The sequence below is a fragment of the Hypomesus transpacificus genome, unplaced genomic scaffold (assembly GCF_021917145.1).
Source record: "Hypomesus transpacificus isolate Combined female unplaced genomic scaffold, fHypTra1 scaffold_61, whole genome shotgun sequence".
Taxonomy (NCBI): Eukaryota; Metazoa; Chordata; class Actinopteri; order Osmeriformes; family Osmeridae; genus Hypomesus; species Hypomesus transpacificus.
This window is the reverse complement of record NW_025814034.1, coordinates 360,767-371,738: the sequence shown is the minus strand read 5'-3', so window position 1 is coordinate 371,738 and position 10,972 is coordinate 360,767.

The following is a 10,972-nucleotide window of genomic DNA, read 5'->3' as shown; positions in this document are numbered from 1 at the left end:
CATTCCTATGGGAGGGTTCATCCTACAAGAGGCAGCATAGTGGAATGCTCAAGCTATCACACATCCTCTCTCACAGTCAGGCATACCACGGAACAATCATATCGGCAAAGTCCATAATGGAAATGTGAGCTCTGCCAATGAAGTTACTCCAAAGGTTGAAATATCCACATTGAAATTCTTTCGACGGTTCGGTCAGGGGAAGAAAATGAAGTGGTTCTTCTTGTAGCGACGCAAAAGATATAGCCAGTCTATCTTTTCCAACATGAGCAGGGGGAACGCCTGAGAAGGCTTGTCCTGTGTGATGCAGCGGATTTCTGATATGGGGTTTTGAGTGGGTGCTGTCTGCTTGGCTCCTTCGACTGTTTCAAAAAAGACTTGCCAGGGACGTCTGTGCCTGCCAGCTGAACTCACGCCCAGGGGGGAGCAAACAAGTGAAACGTCCAGCTGGGGGGTGGGGGAAGGGGGGTGGACTCTGCCTGGGTTCGCTTGGCTCTGGGCTCCCTACTGCTCCTGTGGTTCTCCTGTGGAAGGGTGGGACTCGTGTTTGAGGTGGTTATGGTGTTGACGAGGGCAGCTGACATCCACAGGGAAAGTGTTGATCACTCTGTCTCTCCCTCTCTCTCCTTCTCTCGCTCTCTCCCTCGCTCTCTCTCTCTCTCTCTCTCTCTCTCTGAGGAGAAGGAGGTTGTTTACGTTCCCTTGTTGCCCTGTGATAATGGTTCGCTATTGTCGTCGGCTGGGCGTCTGTCCCGCGGGGCGAGGGCTGTCCGTATCTCTGCAGCGAGCCTTCTCCAGCTCCCTCTCTCAGGCCTCTTCACATCGCCTTGTCTCAGGAATGTGCCATTGTTTTCCTCTGCCAGTGTCACATATCTCCCACACACTCTCTCTCTCACACACACACGGCCTCCAGTCAAGTGTTTGCTTCTCGGGGCTCGTGGTTTGCCGCCTCCCTCCGGAGCCTCCCGCAGCACGCGCACAGAAGCGCTCTACGTTGTGTCTCTCTGTCTCTCTCCGTCCTCCCTCTCCTCCGCGCTTCCGTTCTTTCTTGCCCAAAATGTGGTTTGTTATTCCTGAACGCCGGCTAACTAGCAGTGAAAGCAGCGGAGCGTGGTGTTCTGCACTCTCTCTCCCTCTCACCCTTCGAGTCACACCCCCCCTCCCGCTCTTTTTTCCCCTCTTTCCCCCTCGGCCACTTCCCCCTTTCACCTCTTCTCAACAAACCTACCCCCCACCTCCGATACCGCTCACTGGAGCATGTCCAAGTTGTTGCCACACTTCGCCACACTGCATGTGTGTCTGTGTGTGTGTGTTACACCGCCCTAACTCCTGAAACTCCTGATAATCATTACCACACCAGAACAGTGTAACAGATGGACCAAAAATAAAATGTATTGAGACTCCCCCTTGTCCTCGCACACATTCCGACCCTGGCACCTGTCTGGACCCCAAGGCTATAGCAGAGGTGGTTTGGAACCTCACCTGCTCATGATTTGGACTTACCCTTGTCTGATATCCATTCAGCCTTAATATCTCCCAATGACCACACGGATATCCTCTTGGTGTAGTGGCAGAAACGTGGTGTGTTGTGAGCAGGGCGACCCAGGTTCAACGCTAGTTCGTAACCCCACACTCCAGTTCTACAGCTTTACCCTCTAATCCGGCAGTAAGATATCTCCATGACATGTTTCTGCCATGTTCTAGAAGAGTGCAAAGTGTGTGGGCGAGTGGAGAAAGGCGGGGAGAAACCCCTAAGGTGGGAACAGGAGTTACTGACTCGTTAACTGGAACGAGGCGTTTTGGAGAATTCACTTGGAATGTTAATCTCACTGTGAAATGTTCGGCCCGGAATTCACCATGCTCACAAGTCAGATGCTTATCTGAGGGACGAGTTACTTAGCACAACAGTTGTGAGTCTTGTGTGTGTGTACCAGCATGTGTTTGTGTCTGCCGATGTGAGTCTACGTTCATACACCTTGAGACCAATAGAATGTTGACACATCTCAGTGTACAGACACATACTTGTTGAACCTCTCGATCCAAACTTGTGGGAATTCATATGGAGTTACCATATTTTTCGAGAAAAAAAAAACGTTAAAATAATGTTGTTTTATGGCTTATATTTCGAAGCGGCGTATAGACCGGTTTTAGAACTAAAAAGGTGTTGCATGGTCTCTACAGACCATGCAACTATTTTAATGCTCAACACTTATGGAGCTAAATTAGGGCCAAATGTTTTGTTAATTCGAAAAAAAATCTATAGTTAAAAAACTAAAGCTTGACATTGAAAAGTTTTGTTTTGTTTTTAAAACTTTTTTTTTTCAGGTTGAATTACATTTTGATAAAATTCTGGAATTCTTTTGACTATATTATGAATTTTCACTTTAATATTTTTACATAGTTTCACATTTCATGTAAACTTTTTTTTTATACCGCTTCAAATATTTTTGGGGAGTTTCAGGTTGTTTCTTTTCAGTTTCAGATATATTTTTTTCGTTTGGATCTGTTTTTCAGTTTCAGACTTTTGGCCTAGGGGGCGTGGCTTCAACTCAGAGGCGGGAATTATGAATGACAGCCTAAAAAAGAAGGCAGTCGGCATGGCGTCCGCTCCGCCAAGGCATTTCTCTGTCATCAACACACACCACCAGGACATGTCTTACCTGTGCGCTGGCCCCAGCGTGTTGCCTTGGCAGAGTGGACGCCTTGCCGACTGCCGAGTCTTCTCCCTCTTTAGGTGCGTTTGACTTCATGCAGCGCCGGCGTCGCCTGCAGCTGCCTGCAGCCTGGCTGACTTGAAGCAGCCAATGGCATTCTCAGCTTCAAGGCAGCCGGCTGTCGGCGCCGCCGGTGCTGCATGAAGTCGGACACACCTTTTGTTAGGCTGTCACTCATAATTCCCGCCTCTGAGTTGAAGCCCTACGCAAAATCCGGGCCATAAGTCTGAAACTGAAAAAAAGTGCGGGTTATAGAAAATGCGGCTTGTTTTCCGAAAAATTCGGATATTTTCCACTTTGTTTCTACAACTGATTTCATTTTTCTAGGAAGGCTTTTACAGGCGTTGGAACACTGATTTGCTTCCATGACTGGGCAGAAAGTACCACAGACACTCCATAATACTATGGGCAGCCTTCCCAGAAGAGTGGCAGCTGTTATAGTCACAAAAAGGGGACCAAGTCCATTTGAATGCCATTGGCTTTGGAATGGGATGTCCAATAAGCTCATACAGTTGTGATGGTCAAGCATCCACATACGTCTAGCCATGTCATGTCTGTGGGAATGTTTGTATTGAAAGCATAGGATGAGGCAACGTGCGTGTGTGCACGTGAGTGAAAACGTGTTTGTGTACGTTTTCATTTGAGCGAACGTGTGTGGCTGGTGTTACCTGTGAAAGGTATCCAGACCCCCTTGTTGAGGGTCTTCAGCCATTCCTCCCCCTGGCCACAGCTGTTGGACAAGAAGAAGTAGGATCCAGGACTGACCAGAACATCCCTGTTCCCACCTGGGGAAGGTAGGGAGGGAGAGAAAGGGGAGAGGGGTCAGGGAGGGTTGGGGAAGGGGAGAGAGAGTGGGAGAAAGTTAGAGGGGGAGGGAGGGAGGGAGGGAGGGAGGGAGGGGGAAAGAGAGAGAGAGAGAGAGAGAGAGAGAGAGAGAGAGAGAGAGAGAGAGAGAGAGAGAGAGAGAGAGAGAGAGAAGGAGAGAGGGAGAGAGGGAGGGAGGGAGGGAAGGGGAGGGAGGGAGGGAAGGGGAAAGAGAGAGAGAAAGAGAGAGAAATAGCGAGAGAGAGAGAGAAAGAGAGAGGGAGGGAGGGGGAGAAGGAAAGGGGGGTTATGGAGGGTACGGTAAGAAGATGGAGAGAGGGGAGGGAGAGAAGGAGAGGGAGAGAGGGGAGGGAGAGAAGTATCCTCAGCAATAAGAGTAAATAGACATATGGCTCTAGGCTCTATCATAGAGAACCAAACAAGGTCTGCATGCATTGGTATGGTTCAAAGACTTGATTAGCCTGGAGATATATCTGTGCCTGTCATAGCAGCCAGGAGGTATTTGTGGTTTTGTGTGTGTGCGCACGCACGTGTGAGTTCTCAGAAATGACCATAACTGAGTCCAGACTCCCTCTGCTGGGCAAAACAGCCCGATATGACTGACCCACAATCGTACACACACACTTGAATGGCATACAGACACACACACATGCATGCACATACACACAACCACACCCACAAACAATCACACATGGACAAACTAACATCTTCCCTTTGAACGTGCTCTCTCTCTCTTTCTTTCCTCCTCACAAACGCACCCGGACACAAACACCTGTCAGTCTTAAAGCCCAGGCCCGTCTACGGGGGCTTGTCATGGAAATCCATGGAAAAATCTGGGAACAATGAGGAAGACAGGGAACGTAACTCCACAACTGATGTTACTGTAATCTAATATAACTTCTCTGTCATGTGAGGGAGGCTGGTCACGGTCATGTCCTCCTTCGTGTGTGTGTGTGTGTGTGTGTGTGTGTGTGTGTGTGTGTTAAGCATCGGCTGGACACCAGCCCGGTGGGAATCTAAGCCCCATCTCATCTCCAAGCACTTTCAGGGTCCACCAAGGGGGAGACAACCTCATCGATTTTCATCATTTAATTAAAAAAGACACTCACGTCTGAGCCTTTTTTCCCTCCATTTTTCTCCCCCCTCCGGGGTTATTAATCATGTTATGGCTCACTTCCTGCAGCAATTAAACTATGCTCTCCACTCTCTTCCTCACAGTCCACACAAGAGGAAGAGAGAGAGAGAGAGGTCATTAATAATTTGAGTAGAGGCATTTTTGTCAGCACCTGCCAGAGTTGTAAAAACAGTCTAGATAATTAGCTTATCTGTAGCTACACTCTGTCAGTGTCCAGTCTTTACATTAGGGACAGTGCTGAAGGCCGAGTCTGTTGCTGTTCTCCACCGTGGTCTCTGGCCCGCACAAGAGAACAGCCTCCTTTACCGACAGCATCTGCTGCAGCCCGTCAACCCAATTGGATGAAACCGCGTCTGTCCGACTGGTTCTCCGACGACCTCATTCTCCTTTTTTCCCTCTCCTGTCCTCTCCTCGGCTCTCTTTTTTTCCGTGTTCATTATTTGGAGTGCCCCCCACCCCCGCCCCTTGTCCGACATCCGTCAAGTTGCCGGTGTAAATCACATGATTCGTTAGCACAGCCTTTGATCTCCTCGCCCTCCCTCCCTCTCTCCCTTTATCCCTCCCCTGCCCCCTTCCCTATCGGTTACTCCAATCCCCCCTCATCCCTACCTACAAACCCCGGTTGACCCGTCACCTCCTAACAAGACACTCGTCTCCATCCTGACCCCTTTCCCCCCCCCCAACACTTCCCCTACACCCCTCACACCTTCCTGTCACCCCTCTAATATAGTCATCATGCACTGATGTCATTCAAGGGCACCATGACATCCTAATCCTTTACACTACGTGTTAATCCCCTGGGGACCCCTCAAAGCTTGTTCTGTGCGTGTTGGGGAGGGAACGAGCGGTGCATGAATACATGTGTGTGTCTGTCTGCATGCACACGACAGGTCTGCTGATATATGTGTGTGTGTGTGTATGTGTGAGTGAGTGAGAGAGGGATGAGAGAGAGAGAGAGAGAGAGAGAGAGAGAGAGAGAGAGAGAGAGAGAGAGAGAGAGATTTTCGTATGACCCACTAACCCCGAGATGTGATCTAACTCTTTTGTGTTGCCTTCTTTGTGTCCCCACTAGCCCATACAGTCACTGGATCAATCCAGCACAGTCCTCAATGTTCTGGATGCACAGGAAACTTCCATCCCACTCGTGTAGGGAACTCTGAAAAGTATCTTCTGTCTGGAGGACCACGGGAAACACTAGTACACAAAGCATCTGGTTCATCTCTCACGATTTAAATGATGTTGGAGATGTTGGAGATGGTTCTTAAGTTGCAGTAGCCACTGCTCCAACTTGTTCTACAAGCGATTCATAAACGCTTATAGTCGCTTGGTGACAGTGAAATTGACGATGACTGATGCTGGGGTTGCTCGAACGTGTCCATGGTTGAGTCTCTCTAAAGATGCGGATGGTATTGGAGAAGAGGATGATGATGATGATGATGATGAGGATCATGAGGATCATGAGGATCATGATAACAGGGGAATTGTTGATGAGTCATTGCTGATGATGCTGAGGACGAAGGTTCCGCCGCGGATGAGGAAGATGGCTGGTTGGTCAAGCTCGGGCTCCAGCACTCACCTTTCTGTGCTGCTCCGTCGTACTTCCAGGACTTGAAGCAGGTGAGCCCCATACTGCAGGTGTGTGGGTCCAGCTCCAGAGATCTCCCCTACCAGCCCAGCCTAGCCTAGCCAACGCTCTCCTCCAGTAGCCACACTCAGATCGTCCATGGGAGCCATCCAAGTGCGAATTGGCGTGGATTCACACTCCTCTACTTCCTGTCGACGGACCTCCTACCCCCTGCTCCTACCATCCCGTTGTCGTCGACTCCCCGGGTGAAGACGTCCTTGTGGAACCAACGTCGGCTGTCCCAGCTCATTCTCCTTCTCCGCTCTTTCGCTCGCTCACTTTAACCGTCCCGTCCCCCCTCTCTCTCTCTCTCGCTCTCTCTCTCTCTCTCTCTCTCTCTCTCTCTCTCTCTCTCTCTCTCTCTCTCTCTCTCTCGCTCGGTTTTTGAATCTTGTCCCGTTCTCCTCACCTTCCTCACTCTGCCATCTCCCACTCCTTCTGTCTCCTTGCCTCGTTCATGTCCGTTACTCCCAACCCCGCTCCTCCCCCCGCCGCCTCATTAAAACCCCCCCGTCCCATAAGAGTTGTGGTGTGTGTATGTGGGGTGGGGGGTGGGGGGTGGGGGGGGGGTAGTCGGACGTACAGTTGGGGGGGGGGGGGGGGGGGGGGGGGGGGGGGGGGGGGGGGGGGGGGGGGGGGGGGGGGAAGTGGGGCTCTGCAGCAGACGAGATCCTGCTCGGCCGCACACATACGGAGCCAAAACGTGGCCTCAGCATCCCTTCCTCCTCCTCTCCCCCTCGCCTCTCCTCATCCGTCTCTCTCCCTTCTCCACCGCCAGCTGTGATTACTTCTGCACCGAGTCGCTGGGCAGAGGCAATTTCCCTAATGTACCTTCCCCCCCCCTCCACCCCACTCCCCTCGACCTCCCCCACCCCCCAGACCCCCACCACCCCCCCTCTCCATTCCTTGCATTTAGTATAATAGCCATCGACGTGAGTCTCCTTCACATACACACACGCGCGCACGATGACTGAGGAGGCAGTAAAGAGGAGAACAGACAGCCAGCGCGTTCAACTTTTGAACCGTCGTCCATTATGTTATAAGGAGTCTCTCTCCCTTTCTCTCTCTCTCTCTCTCTCTCTCTCTCTCTCTCTCTCTCACTCTCTCTTCCTCCCCCCCTACCCATCCTTTCCACCCTCCATCCCAACCCCCCGTCCACACCACACACACACACCCCACCATCGCGGTAGATTTACAGTCCTTGCCTGGCAGATTCTCAGGGAATTGTCGATCCGGAGAACGGAGAAGAGAGCTTGACTTGGGTTTGGGTGGCGTGGCGAGTGCTTCTGCACAGTGGAGGCAGAGGCAGGCTCCTCCTGGTGCTCCTCTGCCTGTGGCTAGTCCTGGGCCAGAGGGACGTGGGGCCCACACCAGACTGGGCATGTCATTGGATGAGAGTGGCACCAGGAAACCACCATTTTAGACGGTGATGACACCTATGTTTGAATGGGTAGGAGGATGAGTGTTTTTCTGGGTTCGTGCAATGTGCCACACATGATCCCAGCTATCAGACGTTCTTTCTCTGTAAGTCCAGGCCTGGTACGAACCTCTACTGAGGGAGAGCCTTTTGTCTCTCCCACGCTTCTGGGTGATATAAGAGGTATTCCAGTTTCTGCTTTGGTTACAACATGGGACAATTCCAATTACCACTGAGAGCTTTCACCTCCTGCTGTGTCAATAAACCCAAGAGAACCCGATACACTTTTCATCAAGGGGGTTTGTGTGTGTGTGTGTTGGTGTGTGTGTGTGTGTGTGTATGAGGATGCTCTTCAGAAAATGAAACCAGTCAATCTACCCTGACCCCCTCACTCCCGCCCCACTCCAAAACCACCGACTCTTTCAGTGTCACACATACTCACACAAGCACACACACACACATTCTTCATTCTCTCTGTGTTTTGCCGCTCGACCTTTCACTATAATAAACTAGCAGCACCTACTGGTTTCATTTTCCTTTTTCATCAGCCTGCATTAAGGTCTTTATCCCTAATCTCCCTGCGATCCAGCTTAGTCCATCTCACCACGCTTGGAGAGTTAGTGGTCAACTGGGGGATTTACTTTATGACAGATGCATTGATTGGATTTAGCTCACTGTCTGATGTACTTACTGTCAAATGTTAAAACCTCAATATAACCTCTGGATGAGTGTATTCCCTTTTCACCATCTCATAAATCTTGATCTTTGAGATTTGTCTGATTGCGACGTGGTCCATCTGTTTTCCCGCAATTTTCCTCTAGAGGGCAGCATCACACTTTTCTGGCTGAACCTTGGTGTACTGTGTAATAGGCTAAAGTGGCTCATGCTGGTTGTGGTCGTTTGTATCCAGTTGGTTTTTCTTTCCTTGGTCAGGATTAGGCTGATACTGGATGTGTGCTTTGTGGAATCAAATGACTGTACCTGTTGTGGTTTTTGAAGCTATTCTACCTCCTGTTGACAGACAAGATAAGTCAGTTGATGAAACTGTATGGTCCAATTCAACATTACTGAGTCTGAATAGTGAATACGTTTGCTGAGTTTGGGAATCAGACAGGTCTCCCTCAATAAAGAAACAACAATTTGTCAGTTAAAAACCTCATTTAATTTGTGATAGACAGTAGCCAGGTGGGTGGTGGTTGTCTGTTAACCCACACAACAACACAATAAAAGCATTCCTTAACGGGGCAGTCTTTACCACAAGGCTGTCGGAGAGCAATCTAACAAATCATTTAAACGTTACTTGCCTTCGAAGAATGACACCTTGTTTACGTGAAACCAGCTTTGTTGACAGACTTTGTGTCTTTCTTCTCAAAGGCCACATTTAATGGCAAACTTATTTATAAAATAGAGGGCTAATGTCAGCTAAATCAGTGGTCATAAACATTAGAGTCTTGCATGTCTGAGAATTGACTATGCCTTCAGCAGGGTCGGGTCAGGGCAGGGCATTAGTTTGTGTCAACACCATCTGGAGTCTTAAACTCTTCACAAAAAAAAAGGTAGAGATTTTTTTTTGCAATTCTAATACCCATATGTCACCATGGGTCATGTGCATGGGTGAACAATATTCAATATTCTCCAGTTTCATACATGTACATTTGTCCATACGATACGCAAACGGCATTGTTCACGTACTGCACTGCTCACTTAACATCTAAATAGACATTCAGACAGCAATGTCCACTTGGAGTCAGGTCAGTGAGCAGGTGTTTACGGGTGGTTTAAAGGACGGGGGAAGGATGGGTGCAGGCGTGTGGATGGCAGAATTTGGGGCATGCATTCTGGTGAGGCTGATTTATTGCATAACAGCTTACACAGCAGAGATGGTGGACGTTATGGTGAGGTTGAGGTGGGTGGAGGAGGGGGTGATGCCCCTCTGGGTGGTGATGTGTTCAGAATCGGCTGCTGCCCTTAGTTAGTACAAAGATGGGTGAGTCAGACAGAAGTGACCTGTTGGTGGAGTTGATGGTGGTGGTGTTGATTTTGGAGAGGGTAGAGGTGGTAGTGCAGTTTTGCTGGGTGCCTGTTCACACAGGTGTGGTGGGGAAAGAAAGGGCAGATGAGGTTTGCGAAGGAGGCCAGGACAAGAGAGAAGGAGGGTACGAAGATACCATTGGTAGGGCATCAATAAAGGTGGTGGGGACTGGAGTCTGGAAAAGGCGGTGGGATGGTAGCTGGAAAGAAAGGTTATTCTATCATCGAACAGGTGTGTTAGGAGCGTGGTGTGTGTAATGGGGAGCGGGAGTGAGGATGTGGTGTGGAATAGGCGTTTTGGGAACACAGCATTGAATGCAAATGTCATGGGAAAGGTCATGACGGCTTGCGATTGGTGGAGGACAGTAGAACATGTATTGTTGCATTACGAGCTATATGATTTAGACAAGGAGAAGTTGGTTTAGATGGTCAGGGCGGTGGAAGAGGGCTGGGGTGTGATTGGGGTGGTGGTTGGGGGTGGGGGGAGGAGCGAGGTGGGTCGACTTCTTAAAAACACAGTAGTGGAATATGGTGTACTGTACGGTATTGGCCCTGACTGACCACACACTCCTGCACAGTATGATGGTGGGTGTATGCACCTTTAAGTTGGCTGTGATCCATCAATCAAAGAAGAAGAAAATGAATGCAAGATATGTGCGGTGCTGATGTTCTTGTGGCTGAAAAACATGAGTTCATATATACACACACACACACACTGTATGTACTATGTAATCTGCAAAGGGCCCTAGTCAAAAATTGACACTGAAATCCCACTGGCAGTTACTGGTCTTTGAGTGGAACGGTGAAAATGGGCTGCAAGAACTTCCAACCTCACGAAAGTGCTTCAAGGTGGTTCATTCAATTGACTTTTGTTTCGAAGTTACTGCTGATAAGACCCCCTATTTTCTGTCAAACACAGTAATTAACACTCAACAAAATAAGATCAGCAACGAGTCAAAGCAAGTATTACCCCCCCCCCCCCCCCCCCCCCAAAAAAAACCCCACAGTTTTAACTCCATTTTGACCTTTGGCCAGTGACTGCCCTTTGACTGGGAGGGGCAAAATGGTCTCCAATTCAGAGTTGGAAACCAAAAATTAATAATTATAATATATTTCTAAATTGGGTAATATTCGTATTTTTGTAATCTTTCAAATTGGCTAAAACACAACTTACTTATAAACTCAATTTTCTGTGCATCTGCCAACAGTGTCGTGAAGACACATCTTGC